General features: G+C 42.2%; 1 protein-coding gene and 1 non-coding gene across 2 annotated transcripts in view; both read left to right on the top strand.

The window, feature by feature from the left end:
* PRKCE (protein kinase C epsilon) overlaps positions 1-14,960 on the top strand; it is a 472,021-nt gene that overhangs the window by 397,353 nt on the left and 59,708 nt on the right. The gene's annotated exons all lie outside the window — the stretch shown is intronic.
* Positions 7,534-7,606, top strand: TRNAA-AGC (transfer RNA alanine (anticodon AGC)). Its single transcript has one exon. It is a non-coding gene; the product is annotated as a tRNA-Ala (tRNA).

Below are 14,960 nucleotides of genomic sequence, written 5' to 3'. Positions count from 1 at the left end.
TCAAGCTCCAGAGCACTCTAGTCCAGTGAACTGCTACCTCATACGTGTGTACTTTTCACAGTCTGTGTTGGAAGCATCTGTAACACACAATATACAGTTTTTTTTTTCCTTGACCCTGAAAGGCTCCCATTCCTTCATCTTTCACATTTTATAGTTGAATGAGGACCATATGATCTCTCTCTCCCATGTTGCTTTGTTTTCAGCTACTGGCACAAGGGCAGTGTGTCTTTGCCTGTTTGCCTCTGGCTGTTCCTGAAGCCCACATGGAGACCATATTTCGGGTGGTGCACGGGTTTATCTGGGAGATTGGCAAGACCAAATTTTGCAGGAGGAACCACATTGCTGAAGCTGAGAGAGAATTTTCCAGCCTTCCTGCCGGAATTTATACACAAACTAATTAATGGCTTCTTGGCCAGGGTTCAAGAACTAAAGGAAGAAGTCAGTTCTCTAGCTGTAGGCTCACACTTGAAGAAGAGCCCAGGCTGACCGGCATGGCCCCTTTTACTCTGGGCCCTCCCCGGTCAGGTCTCCCGCACCAGGTGGCACAGAGCACTGTCTCTGTCTCTGTGTCCCCTGCCCAGCATTCCTGGGCACAGAGAAGCCCCTGTGTGGGAGAAGGCAGTAGCTCACTACATGGCCATGCTTCCTAGCTGAGTCCCCTCCCTTCTGAACCGGCACACGCTGTGACAGGTGGAGGTTTTACAGTGTGGGCCTTCTTCCAAAAGTCAACCGAGGAAACTTTCTCCTTCTCTCCATCATGCTCAGTGCTAATCCATCTTGCTCTGAGCTGCTCAGTACAGCAACTGACTCTCAGAGGGCACTCCTCTGTCCATGCAACACTGAAGAGGGACTGGGATCCGCCTTGGACACAGAGGGCAGTAGGGCCCTGCGAAGAGAACCAGAGGCTTGGCAGACAGGAATGCATCTTCTTCCACAGTCACGAGCATGGCGGCACAGGATGGTAAAGAATATGGCTTCTTCTACTCTGGCCAAGTGTCAACATTTGATGTATCAGTGTCCCCATCTATAAAGTAGGAATCAGAGTTGTACCCATCTCATAAGGTTGTTGGGATTTCATGATTTAATAGGCATAAATGATTTTGAATAGTGCCTGCCCCACGGTGAATCCTAAATAAAGATTAATCTTATTATATCTTGAATTGATTTTTAATTGAAGTGTAGTTGATTTACAATGTTGTGTTAGTTTCTGATGTACAGCAGAGTAATTCAGTTATACGTATATATTCTTTTTCAGATTCCTTTCCATTACAGATTATTATAACATATTGAATATAGCTCCCTGTGCTGTATAGTAGGACCTTGTTGTTTATCTATTTTATATATAGTAGTGCATATCTGTTAATCCCACACTCTTAATTTATCCCTCCCCCCTCTTTCCCCTTTGGTAACCATAAGTTTGTTTTCTATATCTCTGAGTCTGTTTCATAAATAAGTTTTGAATTGATTGTTATTAAGATGTATTAAAAGAACATTGGAGATTTTTTTTTCCTCCAGCCCAGGCTCCCAAAGGGAGTCACATTAGAAGAATGAATTCCTTTCTTCCTTTTTATAAGATTGAATTCCTTTTCTTTAATTACAGAAGTAGTAGCCATAGGAAAAATAATAAAACAGCAAGGAAAGGGATAAAGTCAATTTTCTTTTCACAACCTCATAGCTACCCAAGATAAAACAGTTGAACAGCTTCTCGAGAATCCTTCAAGAAATCTTGAGCAAGTTACTGAACCTCTTTATGACTGGCTTCCATTTGTGAGTTTCAGATAATGCCTGCCTTGTCGCCTTCATAAGGTATTGGAGAGTGAGCGTGGCAAGTCAGGCTGTACAGGTGGAAGTGAAGGATATGAAAACAAGTGGGCAATGACAAGGTATTTTGTTTATGTCAAGAGTCATTGATGATTTACACTTGTCACTTCGAGCACTAGAATTTGGTCTTTACCTAGCAGGGGCGGAAGTTGTGAGTTTTAAAGCTCTCCTGCTCCTTTATTTCTCAGAGACTTTCAATCTTTAATGAGCCATTGTCATCACTCCCCAAGATTCAGTCTGCTCTGTGCGCCTGTTGTGTGCCTGGTCCTGGAATTGAGGGGCAGTAAGGAGACCAGAGGAGAGAGAAGGGCATCTCTGCTTTGGCCCTGTCTAGATCACTCTGTACTCAAGGTGCTTAGAAAAGGCTTTCCTTGTTAATAATTATGTTTATAACAAGTCAATTAAGAGTGAACAATCTTATGGTTACCAGGGGGAAAGGGATGGGAAGGGATAAATTTGGGAGTTTGAGAGTTACAAATGTTAGCCACTATATATAAAAATAGATTAAAAAAACAAATTTGTTCTATATAGCACAGGGAACTATATTCAATATTTTGTAATAACCTTTAATAAAAAAGAATATGAAAACAAACATATATATGTATATACATGACTGAGACATTGTGCTATACACCAGAAATTGACACATTGTAACTGACTATACTTCAATTAAAAAAATATAAAAATGCATTCCTTAAAAAAAAAAAGAATTAAGAGCAGGGAACATAGATTTAGTTCTGATTTAGTTTAGACTCAGATAAACCTGAGTATGAAATATCTGGTCCTCTCCAGGGCTGGGGGACAAAGTCCAAAAGGAGGAACTTGGGACAATTTCCCTAGAAAGAGCTGGAGACATACAGGGGTCTCTATCTGTGCCCTCTAAGCCAGATCTCCCTGGGAAATACATGCAGAGTTGTGATGGACGCTGTAGTCTTGCCTTCCTGGTGGTCCAAAGGGAGGTTGTGTGCCTAGTTTGGGGCCTGATAGCCCGCCTTGGTCCCTGGAAACCTTTCCTGCCATGAGCACAGTTAGGCATTTTCTGACTTGATGAAGATCTCTGGTTAAAAGGCTATGTTAGTAACGGGAAGGTCTAATATTTAGAGTCTCATTATTTACAATGTAGCTAATGCTCATACAAAGCAGAGGAGGAGGAAGAATCGGGATGATCCTTTCCTCTTTCCTCCTCAGTCTTCTAGAACCTGGCCATTAGATAGTCACGTGGGGATCTCTGTCCCCACAGAGCATTGTTCTCAGCTGTCAGCACTTCCCCACCCAGTGTAAAAAATGATACTTTAATGTAAAACTCCTAAAGATCTAAGGATTGAGTGTACAATGGGAGGATATCGCTCCCACGGCAGGAATCACAGGGTGAGTGTTAGATCAAGGAGTGCCTCCGAGGCCATCTAATCCAACTCCATTTTATAGACGCGGAACTTGGAAACCAAAACCAGGCAGTAACTCACCCAAGTTTACACAGAGAAGTGTTTTAAAGCTTAGATGTTATTTTAATCAAAGATACGCATGTAGATAAAGATTCAAACAGTTCTACAAGGTGTTTAAAGACATGCCATTTTCTAGCCTTCCTTCCCCCTAATTTCTCCTTCCACAGAGACAACCACTTATTATTCTTTTAGGTGACACTGCTGGTATGGATCTCTTGTATTTCTAAGTAACAATTTTATTTTAAATTTTATTTTATACATTATCCTCTGATTTTCCACCATGAAAGTGAGAATTTAGTTCTCTGCCCCACCCTCAACCTACTCACTGCCTACCCCCCACATCCACATACCCTTCTAAACCGCCCATCCTCTCAGTAGAGTTTATTATAATTTTGGCTAAATAAATATACATTGAATACATTATTATGACTGTGAAATACTATTTGGAACTAAGCCATGTGATAACTGTAATTACATTTCCTTTCCTATACTTTTTCTTTGTTTTCCCTGGAGATAATAACTTTCTCTTTGTGGTCTGTGTAGTTATTATCAATCAACACAAATGCTCTATAGATTGTCCACATCTCCCTTTGGGATGGCTAGGTACTGTAGGCATTCTGTCAGCATTCCTAGGTAAATTTCTCCCGGAGCCTTCTAAGCTGCTCCACAGTCTCAGCGGCTGCCCTCAGAGCCTGCTCCCACCACTGTTGTACTGGCATCTTTGCCTCTCCTACATGAGAGCTCCTCTCTCTCGTATCCCACGTCTCCTCTTTCTTGATATGGCGACTGATGTACCTCCAACAGTTTTCTGAGAGTGTGGGAAGTAACTTTTTGAGACCTTCCTTTTATATCTAAAATCATCTTTATTGTGTTCTCAAATTCAATAAAGAATTTGGCTAGATATAGAATTCTGGATTGAAAACCATTTTCACTCAAAATTTAAAGGTATTGTTCCATTGCCTTCTAACTCCCAGTGTTGCTGTTAAGAAGTCCAAAACTACGTTGCTCTTGATCCTTTGTATAGACCTGCTTCCTTTTTTCTGGAAGCCTGTTAATTACTGAAGATGTGGAGTAGGCCCACTTTCATACATTGCACTGGGCCCTGGATAAACGTTTTTAATTTAGAAAATTATGCCCTTCAGTTCTGGAAAATACCTTATTTCTTTAATGATCTCTTCTGTTTTCTCTTTCTCAAACTATCATTCAGATATTGGATTAGTCAACTTGGGATTTATTATAGTGAATAATCTGACTGGCCACTTCATTGGGGAACTTCTGTCAGTATTTTTAGAGTTTTCCTCTCAGAGTCCTCTGATTACCCTGGGAAGACTCTTCCAGAGTCCTGCCTGGAGAGAGAGGAGCCAAAGGAGAGAAGAGGGTTAGAAGGCCCAGCTCCCAGAAAACATATATCCATTCAAGTCCCTCACTCTTACTTAGTTCTTTACCTGGTGCCTGCCCTCTCCCCTTACTCCACTTTGGGTCTGGAAACCCTCTACTCTGTCTTCTCCAGAGAATAAACATCTGAGGCAGGGAAGGGGCTTGCAGAATAAGAAGAGAACCTGAGTTTTTAATTGCTTTTCAACCAGGTATCTTCATTTTCTCTCTCTCTCCCTCACCCTCATCTCCAGAGGTAACTTCTAACTGCAAATTCCTGAGCTTGGTTAGAACAGGAAGTGGGAGATTCTATAGCATAAATTTGATTGTTCTTGACTTTCCCCCTTGGTTCAGAATTCAGCTCTTTCTCAGGTTTACTACGTCATCTCCCACTTATTGGTTTGCTTTCCAGCTTCCAAAATTGCGTTGCTGTTCTTTCTTCTCTTATTTGCCCCATCTTCTTGTGTTTAAGCCTTTGTATCTAATTTCGGGAAGGAGAGAAATTGTGGGTATTCAAGCTACCCTTTTTATCTAGAAATCAATAATAGTAATAACAAAAATAACAATCACTGCAGCATTAGGAGCAAGGACAACAGCAACAGTGATAGCAAGACAGTCATTTAGCCTTTGTTACCAGCCAGACGCAATTGAGCACTTTGCGTCCATTAACTCATTTAATCATCACGCAAAAACCCTATGCAGTAGATACAGCTATTACCCATGGGACTGGCGATATTTCCAAAGAAGGAGCTCCTGCCAGATCCCACCACGCTGCTGCCACTGTCGGGTCACCCTGTCCCATTGCTGCCAGCTGTGGTTTTGCGTGGGAAACACAGTTGTATGTTGGAGACAGTGCTGAGTTTGGAGTCAGAGAACTGGGGCTGAATCCTGGGGCTGCCTCATCTTTGTTGTGTTTTCCTGGGCAGAATACTTAAACTCTTTGAAATGTAGTTTCCTTGCTGTACCATGGGAATTAGAATGCAAACTTCCCTGGAGTGTTTCAAGACTTACATGAGAAAACATTAGCAGAATTGCCACGTGCTATCTTTGGCACCTAGGAGGCTCTGTAAATATTGGTTGGATGAATGAGGGAGCGTATGGTTATGGAGTCAATGTTATGGGCTGAATTGTGTCCCCTCCAGATTCGTATGTTGAAGTCCTAATTCCTAGTACCTCCAAATGGGGCAGTATCTGGAGATAGGGCCTTTAAAGAAGTAAATAAGTAAAAGGTAAAATAAGGTCATATAGGTGATCCCTTAACCAATATGACCAGTGTCCTTATAAGAGGAGGAGATTAGGAAACAGAAATGCACAGAGGGGAGACCATGAAGACGCCAGGAGAAGACCCATTTACAGGCCATAGAGAGATCTCAGAAGAAACCAGTCTTGATCTGGGACTTCCAGCCTCCAGAGCTGTGAGAAATACATTTCTGTTGTGTAAGTAACCTTGTGTATGGCAAATTCATACAGAGAACCCTGGTTCCAGTCCCAGCATTGCCACTTACTAGCTGTATAGCCCTGGGCAAATGACCTAATCACTCTGAGCCACAGTTTCCTCATCTGTAAAATGAAGCTGATAATAAATATTTAAGTAAGGTGGCCTAGCCTGTGGTCTTGGCATTAATTGAAAGATTTAAATAAGCTAATGGACATAGAGAGGACTCTACCCCATGCAGGGTAAGGGCCCATCTAGGGCAGGGCCTGGATGTCAGGGCCAGGTAGTATTCCAGAGAAAGGATCCTCTTGTTGGCCTTACTCCAATACTGTGAGCACCTGGGGACCCTGGGGCAGGAGAAGCAAGTGCTGAGAAGCACACGTGTCAATGCTGGAATAGCCAACAGGTATGCTTGCGTTGGAAGGCTGCAGAGTCTGACTTTCTTACCTTGGCCTTCCTTTTGGGCTCCCTTGGCATCCACTCGTCTCCATGAGCTCCCACTCAGCCCACACCCCCATCCCTGCTCCTTATATGACCTGCTTTAGCAAAAAAGCTGACTCCAGAAATGTGCATTTTGATAATGAGAGTCATTGTATCTGTCTACCATGTTGAATAACTGAAAGGCTTGTCCTCCTGATAAAAGAATGCTACATATTATCATGGAGTTTTCAGAAGTAGTCACTTTTGTCGTGGGTCTGGGTTTACTTAGGGGTGAGACCATCTTCACCCCAAACTGCTTTTGTGAGGTGTTACCTGCCAATAACTGTGGGATGAAGTCATAGGGACATAATGAAGTGAAGGGTGGGGAAGAGAGGAGCAGAGACTGAGCTGGTTGGGATGAAAGCCAAGTTTACATTCTTCTGAGGAAGCCACATTATTGCTGACCAGATCGGAAGTCGAATTCTGACTCCCATTGACATTGGAGGTTCAGAGCAAACAGGAAGTTTGGAACCAGAGGGAAATTCCTGATTAAATTTGTCTGGGTGTTTTAGCTAGTAGTGTGTGTTCACAGAGAAAATGATCATGGACAGACTGTGTTATCTCCTTGTGTGTCTTTCATGATCCCTGCCATAAAACCGAGGACCCAGTACAGTGCTTAAGGACTTCTGGGTTCAAACTCTGTCTCCACTTATTAGATAGATGATCTTAGGCAAGGGACATCTCTAACCCTCAGTTTCTTCATCTGTCAAATGGGAATATTATCTCCCTCAAAGAGATATTGTGTGACTCAAACACGTTAGTACATGTAAACCGATTACAATTTTGTCTGGTACAGAGTAAGCCCTCACTAGCTGCTGTTACTGTCATCATTATTCTGTTCCAGCAGTGGTTGAGTGGACAGTTGATGAGATTCACTTTGTCTGTTTTGAAATTTTCACCATGAATGTGTCTTGCCAGTTGGCAAACTGATGAAAAAACCTTGTCAGGTTAGAGTCTTCTAAACAAAGGCTGGTTAGGAGGGGAGGGTATAGCTCAGTGGTAGAGCATGTGCTTAGCATGCACAAGGTCCTGGGTTCAATCCCCAGTGCCTCCATTAAAACAACAAACAAACACTAATAATAAACAAAGGCTGGTTTGAGGATTGGGACCTGTCTTATGAAGGGGAATTCAGTATCTCTATATTAGTTTTTATTTTATGACCATGTGTTCTACAGAAAGTAGAAATCTTGGAACATATATTACTGCACTGGATTCAACAGGAGAGCCTGAATTCTCCTAGGTTTAGTTGTATGATTTTGTTTCTTCAATGCCCTTGGCCAATGATTGAACTGCAAAAAATGGGGATTGTTTTAGCAAACAATGGGCAGCTTTGCCACATGGTAATTGGAATCTCTGGGAACATCTGAGCAGGTCCCAAGGTCTCAGGAGTCCTGGCTGAGTCCAAGATGACTCAAGCCTGTGAGGGGCAGGGGGTTGAAGGGGTACCTCAGCCCACAGATGCAGTAGGGACCACACTTAATTAGCTTTGCTTCTCTTCGGTCGTGTGGTAGGTAACAGGATGATGGATTCATCCTGGTGGTTGTTGCCACCTTCTCTTCCCTTGCTTCTAGATCTCTTCTCCCACCATTCCTACAAGTTAATTGTCCTAAAACAAGCAATTGGGGCACTTTCTTGCTCAGAAGTCTGCGGTGACTCTGTGTTATCTCAGGATAATGTCCAGACTCTTCCATCTATTACCTGAAGCCATCCCCAAGCTGACCCTCTCACCAGCTGCTTCTCTTAGGTTTGCACACAGGCCTCTTCCTACCCACCCTGTCTTCCCAAGCGCTTCTCCCACTTGGCTCCTCTACGAAGCTCTGCTTGAACCTAGCAGGCATCCTCATCGACACAGCCACACACACTGTACATTTATTACCCAGATTCCAAACATCAACAGGCGCTCCGTGAGTCCTCTCTTTGCCAAGGGATATCCTGCCTTTCCTGAAATACTGTATCTTCTTTTTCACTTTTTCTTTTTTCTCTTTCCCATCCTTTAAGATTCAGCTTCATTTCATTTTCCCCTGGCCCTTTCAAGCAAAGTTCATTCTTTCTTTCTCCTGTTCACATTGCATCTGCTCCATTTTATTACAGCATTTCTCGCATTGTACTATTAACTATTTCTCAGTTGAATGGTTTTGTAGAGTTTCCGTGGGTTTTGCTGAACTTACGGTTTAATCCAGTGACCCTTGAGTTCATAGCCAGCCTATTCAAATGTATCAAGAAAACATGGAGGGGGCTATGCTTTCTAAATATATTTGGCCACATAGCTGCATTTTCTAATGGACTTCTTGCTGGTCCCACATTTCTCTAGGCTTCCTTTCTGTGTGCACTACCCCAGTCCATGGGGCTTTTTATTCTTCACAATGTCTGGTTGATGAAGTGCTGCAGGAGAAAGAACACGGGGCTAGGAATCAAGCCAGAACTCTAAAAAAGCTTTGCCTCAGTTGGGTGACCTCAGGCAAATTACTTCTCCTCTGTGCACCCCATTCCCCTATGCGACAGCTGCATTGGAAGATCTAGCTCTGTGAGCCGAAGGTTGTTGGTCTGGGAATGCCTTGAATAGACTCTGAAAATGAGTATCTAAATATGGCATCTACAAATGAGCTCAGTGAGGCTCCAGAGGTAAATGAATTTAAGTACCAAGAGTGCCTGGTACCTGCTGGAGAGTTTAGAGGTCCTGGAACGTGAGATGTCATTGGCAGGCAGTCCCATGCTCTGCTCTCTGAGCGTTAAATCATTGTGGATTCCCCCTCTGCAATGCATCCACAGTCCCCCCTCTTAATCAAAACGAATAGTTTCTCAAGGCTCTGATGTTGCCAAGGTAGATATTTATCCTTTTGGTGAGCAGAGCTCCTTCCAGGGGCTGTAACCCACCACATGGGTATGAATTTCTGTCTGAGGAGTGGGGCTGTTTGTTAGAAAGTCATGGTCCTGTTGAGATTGATAATCTTACACCCCATGGGTCAAAACCCTCTCTGAAGTGGGACATCTCCCAGGTGAAATTCCCTCCATTATTAGAAATCTACTAATGCAAAAGCATTCATCCAAAAGGGATTTCTGTTTGGGTTTGTATCTTTTCTTGAAGAGCACTGCTCATTTGTTCATAGAGCTGTGTGTTTAAGCAGATGCTCATTTATTCAGTAAACAGTGATTTTCAAGCCTCCTTAGAGTATTTGGTGTAGGCGTTGGAGATGCCATGAAAAGGAAGAGACACATTCTCTGCCCTCTTGGCACTTAAGTTTGGGTGGGGACACCAGACAATAAAACAATAAGCAATAACAATAAAAACTGATAAGAGTGATGACAGGGAAAGGGTAGGGTGCCAAGGAACTGCATAGCAGAGATACCTCAGCTAGTTGGAGAAAATCAAGGAAGGCTTTCTGGAAGAATTGGCCTCTCCCAGAGAGGACCACTTGGGTAAGGAGGAGTTGGCCAGGGTAAGAGGACATGGGAGAGTCTACTAAGAAGTGGGAACAGGATGTGTGAAGGCTTGGTTAGGCGAGATGCCAGATGGGTCTCCAGGTCTAAAGAATTTCTACATGCCTGAATCTCAAAGCACAGAGGGAGGCCTGGTGAACAACGAGGCTTGAGGGGAAGCCTCAGACCCCATCCTGAGGGGCCACAGAACAACTGTCAAAAGTCATGTGAGTGCACCCTGATGTGATGTTAGACTGTATTCTATGTGGGAATTGTGGAAGAGAGGCCAACTATTTGTCGGGTTTCAGAGGTGGAAGAAAACTTGGGGGTCAGCTACTTCAGATCCTTCATTTATAGATAAACAAACTAAAAGTCAGGGAGGTAGTGTGACTTGTCCAAGGTCATTCAGTCTCTTGGTGACCCTGGCAGAACCATGAATAGGGGCTCTGGTGTTTTTTGATGGTATGGGCTGATAAACTGACTCCAAATAAACAAACAGAAACACCTGATTTGTAGCTATTTGTGTAAATTGTTGCCGCGCCCCCACTGCCCCCAGAGGCAATTTCAAGCTACCTGTGTTTAACAGTCAGTTCACAAAGTTCCTGAAAATTTAGCAATCTGACTTGTGAGCTGGCACCAAAGGGAAAGCTGTGCACATCTCTTCCCAGCTCCATAATCAGCGACATTTTGTTAGTAGTTTGAAATCAGCCATAGTAGGAGTAGTTATACCTTGGAAATGGGCAGATGCTCCAGATCAAGGTTTGTTTCCCCTGGAGAGCTGTTGTTAAATATTTACCAGCTCACCATTGTGAAATGAAATCTCTGGATTAAGTTGGGCAGTGCTGTTCAGTTCAACTATATCCTTATTAGTTTTCTGCCTGCTTGATCTATCACTGAAAGAGGACATTTGTGTATTTTTTCTTTCAGTTCAGTAGTCTTATCTCTAACAGCTTTCTTGAGATATAATTCACATACCATTCAGTTCACCCACTGAAAGTGTGCAAATCAATGATTTTTAATATATTTGCACGGTTATGCAACTATCATCACAGTCAACTTTAGAATATTTTCGTCACCCCAAAAAGAAACTCCATTCCTTTTAATCATCATCCCCCAGTCCTCCCCTGCCCCCACCCTAGGCAACCACCTATCTGCTTTCTTTCTCTATAGATTTGCCTATTCTGGATATTTCATATAAATGGAATCATACAACATGTGATCTTTTGTGACTAGCTAAGTAAAAGAAACTTAGCATGTCTCCAAGGTTCATCCACATTGTAGCATGTATCAATACTTCATTCCTTTTGATAGCTGAATAACGTTTTGTTGTATGGATATACCACATTTTGTTTATTCATCAGTTGAGGAACCCTTGGACTGTCCACCTGCTGCTGTTAATATTACTGTACTGTAATAAACTGTGGACATGTTTTCATTTATCTAGCTAGGAGAAGAACTGCTAGGTCTAGTGGTTTAACATTTTAGAGAACTCTCAAGCTGTTTTCCAGAGTGGCTGCACCATTTTACATTAGCAACATATGAAGGTTCCAGTTTCTCCACATCCTCATCAACACTTGTTATTGTCTGTCTTTTTTGATTATATATCCAAGTGGATGTGGTGTATATTCAGTTGTTTTTTGAGTTCTAGCAGTTTTGGCCTCTATACGTTTTGATTCTCTGTTGTTAGCTACATACCTGCTTAGGATTTTTTAGGTCATCTTGAAGAATTGACCATTTTATCATTATGTAATGTACCTCTTTATTCCTGATAACTTTCCTTATTGTGAAGTCTGTTTTGTCTGAAAGTAATATAGGTAGCTTTCTTTTGATTAGTGTCAGCATGGTATTTCTTTTTCTATCCTTTTGCTTTTAATCTGCCTGAATCTTTAATATTTAAAGTGTGTTTCTAGTAGACAACATATAGTTGAATCTTGTTTGTTGTTTCTTAATCCACTCTGACAATCTGTCTTTTAATTGATGTATTTAGACCATTCACATGAAAAGTGATTATATAATTAGATTATATCTACCATTTTTGTAACTGTTTTCACTCATTACATTTATTCTTTATTCCCTTCCCCTACTCTTCTTCTGCTGCTTTTTTTTTTACTAAAAAGAAAAATTGCCAATTGTAATTGTAAGATGCATTTTAACTTCAAAATTGTTAAAATTAAAAAAAAAAGTGTGTTCTAGAATGTATGAACCATGGTCATAGTACCCCCACACAAGGAGGTTGTAGGGCTTAAATAGGGCTATGCATCAAAGTACTTAGCACAGTATTTGGTATTACAGTGAGCACTAGATATTAACCATTACCATAATTACTGTATTAGTCCTACCCAATTACTTTATGATCTCACAGCTGACTTAGACACTTCAGTTTCTACATCACAGTTGAGATTAATTACCCTAAATACATAGGCATATGGTTCTGAACTAGGGTTTTTTTGTGGTCACTTACTGCAAATATGTTCTCTTGATCTGTTTGTTCTATAGTCTACAGTTAAACACAGAACTCTGCAGTCAGACAACCCCATGTTTGAATTTCATACTCATCACTTACAGATGTGTAACCTCAAGGACTTTCTTAACCTAAGTCTCAGTTTCCTCACTTGTAAAATGTTTATATTAATACCTCCTTTGCAGAATATGGTCATGACCTAGCAGATGCTCAAATCATAGGTATTATTATTTTCAGTTGTCATCCTATCTCCTCTAAATAAGATACTTACTTTCCTCAGTATCCGTTTTTGAGCTGGGAAACTCTAGGCAGGACCTGATGGGTGCATAGAAGGATTTAAACATTAGCAGGAGAAATGCCTTGAACCGTAGGGACAAATCTCTCCAGGTGAATTTGGCAGTGGGGAAAGGGGGCAGGGCTTCTTCCTAGCCTCACATGGGGGTTCCCTCTCAGCCCTGGAGAGGGTCAGCTCGAGGATAAAAAGGGACTCCCAACTGATGCAGGCAGCAGGGGCAACATGACCGTAGCCAGCCTCCTCACATCCGTCATAAAGCAGTGAATCCTGATGGAACATCAGCTACGTATTCATTGACCCTGTCTGTTGTGGAGACCCCAGGTGGATGATTGTGCTACATCTCTGCAATTTTCTCCTCAAGAATTCTAAATGCTACTAGCTACTCATTTTCCTTTGCTTCCTTATTTATTTTTCTTTTATATTTTTGTCTCCTGAATCTAGTTTTGATTTAATGATAATGAATCACTGACTCTTTCTTCACTCCTAGGACATATTTTCAGTGTCTGAACAACTACAAGCCTGGGCCTTTGGACCCAGCTGAGTGGGAGAACTACATTCACAGAAGAATCCTATAGCACTTGTCTCCGTTTCACGGAGGTGGCGGGTATGTCAGGCAGCATTGAACTAAACATGGGCAGAGCTAGGCCACCTATAGGAGATTTTTGTGTTTGTCTTAGTTTTCTGTGGTCAGGGGACTTTGTTCATGATTCTTCTGAGTCAAGGCTGCAACCTTCCAGAGGTTGGGCATTACCTGGCTAACATGGCTGGAAACAATATCACCTTTCTGGATTCCAAAGCTTCTAGAAAAATCTAAAACTCTTAACCTCAGGAGAGACCCTTTATGATTCAGAGAGAATTTTGTGATATACTGATGTGAGTTTGAAAAAATAGGATGAATTAGAGCAATTATCTGGACTACTTAAACTAAGAAAAGGGCAGGATTTGGAGGAAAAGGATTTCAGGCCTTATAACATATACTTAGGAATTCCATTTCCCAACATTATGTGTTCTAGAAGATCCTGGAAATCCTGTCCCATTGGCCTGGGATGCTGAGGAAAGGCAGGGACATTTCCACAAGGGCTTCCAACCTGTCCTGAATTACACTCCTGGAGAATTTCTCCATCCTATGTCCCTCCTGGACCACAGTGGAACTCAAGCCTCAGTCCTAAGGACTGGAAGGCTATACTAGGATAAGGGGTTAGGGGAGTATTATTTCATAAGTTATCAACTACCCAAAGCAGTTACTTTGGACTTTTGCCCCCCAACCTTGTAAGGCCAGATAGGGCCTTTTCCCAGACACTACTTCCCATCCTTTCCAGCTTCCTGTGAGGTAGTGGAGGTGATTGCTACTGGTGACAGCTTCAAAACCTAACTTATTTTTTGCACAAAGAAATGCACATCTCATTAGGCCCCAAATCCCAGTGAAAATTGTCCACCTGGTGTGTCTTGTCCAGAGACTTGAGCTGCTGAGCACATAGCTGGAAGAGTAAACTGAGGGGTATAAGGAGTCCAGAAGCCTACTTCCCTGCAGGTGCCATGGAATTCTCCAATGGGGGCCCTTTATTGTCAAAGGCACATTTGTTTTGTGTACAACATGGTACTGGCCATTGATAAGAGACATATCTTTGTGTGCATGAGGCCAGATTTGGGAGCTATCTATGTGTATATCAGTGCTTGCTTCAAAGCTACCGAATTCTATTTGTGTATTTTTCTGAATTATAAATCCGTGTTTTTGATGGAAGCAAGATACAGAACTATATTTAGAACCTGCTTGGAATCAGACACAGGCTCCTTTGCCTCTCTGTAATGAGCACCCCATCACAGGGGGTACCCTGGGGAATGTAGCTCAAAGAGTTTTCCCATCGTTTACCTTCTTTTCTTTTATCTTTGTTTTTCTCTTCAGTGTAAGATAAACAAAATTCCTTATTACTAGGAACCAAAAGCCTAAAGTTACAGAGAGAAACAGCTTGCTTTATCATATTAGGGGCAGGAGGATTGGGGTGAGATTCCCTCAAGAGGTGAATGAGCATTTCTTTGCCTAGTAGCTTATGGGATTTCAGAATGTGGGTAGGGATGTAGTGCTTGCTCATTCTCAAAATATTTTGCTTTTGTTAGTCTTGTTAGGGAGCATGAGCTCTTTTCCTCTTGGGTCCTCCAAGGTGCCCAACACAGGGCTGTGTATGAGGTAAGCCTGCTTCAAGGAGGATTTCTCTGTTTGGCAGGTGGGTACATTCC

Source organism: Vicugna pacos, chromosome 15, assembly GCF_048564905.1.
Source record: "Vicugna pacos chromosome 15, VicPac4, whole genome shotgun sequence".
Lineage (NCBI taxonomy): Eukaryota > Metazoa > Chordata > Mammalia > Artiodactyla > Camelidae > Vicugna > Vicugna pacos.
This window is presented reverse-complemented; position numbering and strand designations above follow the sequence as displayed.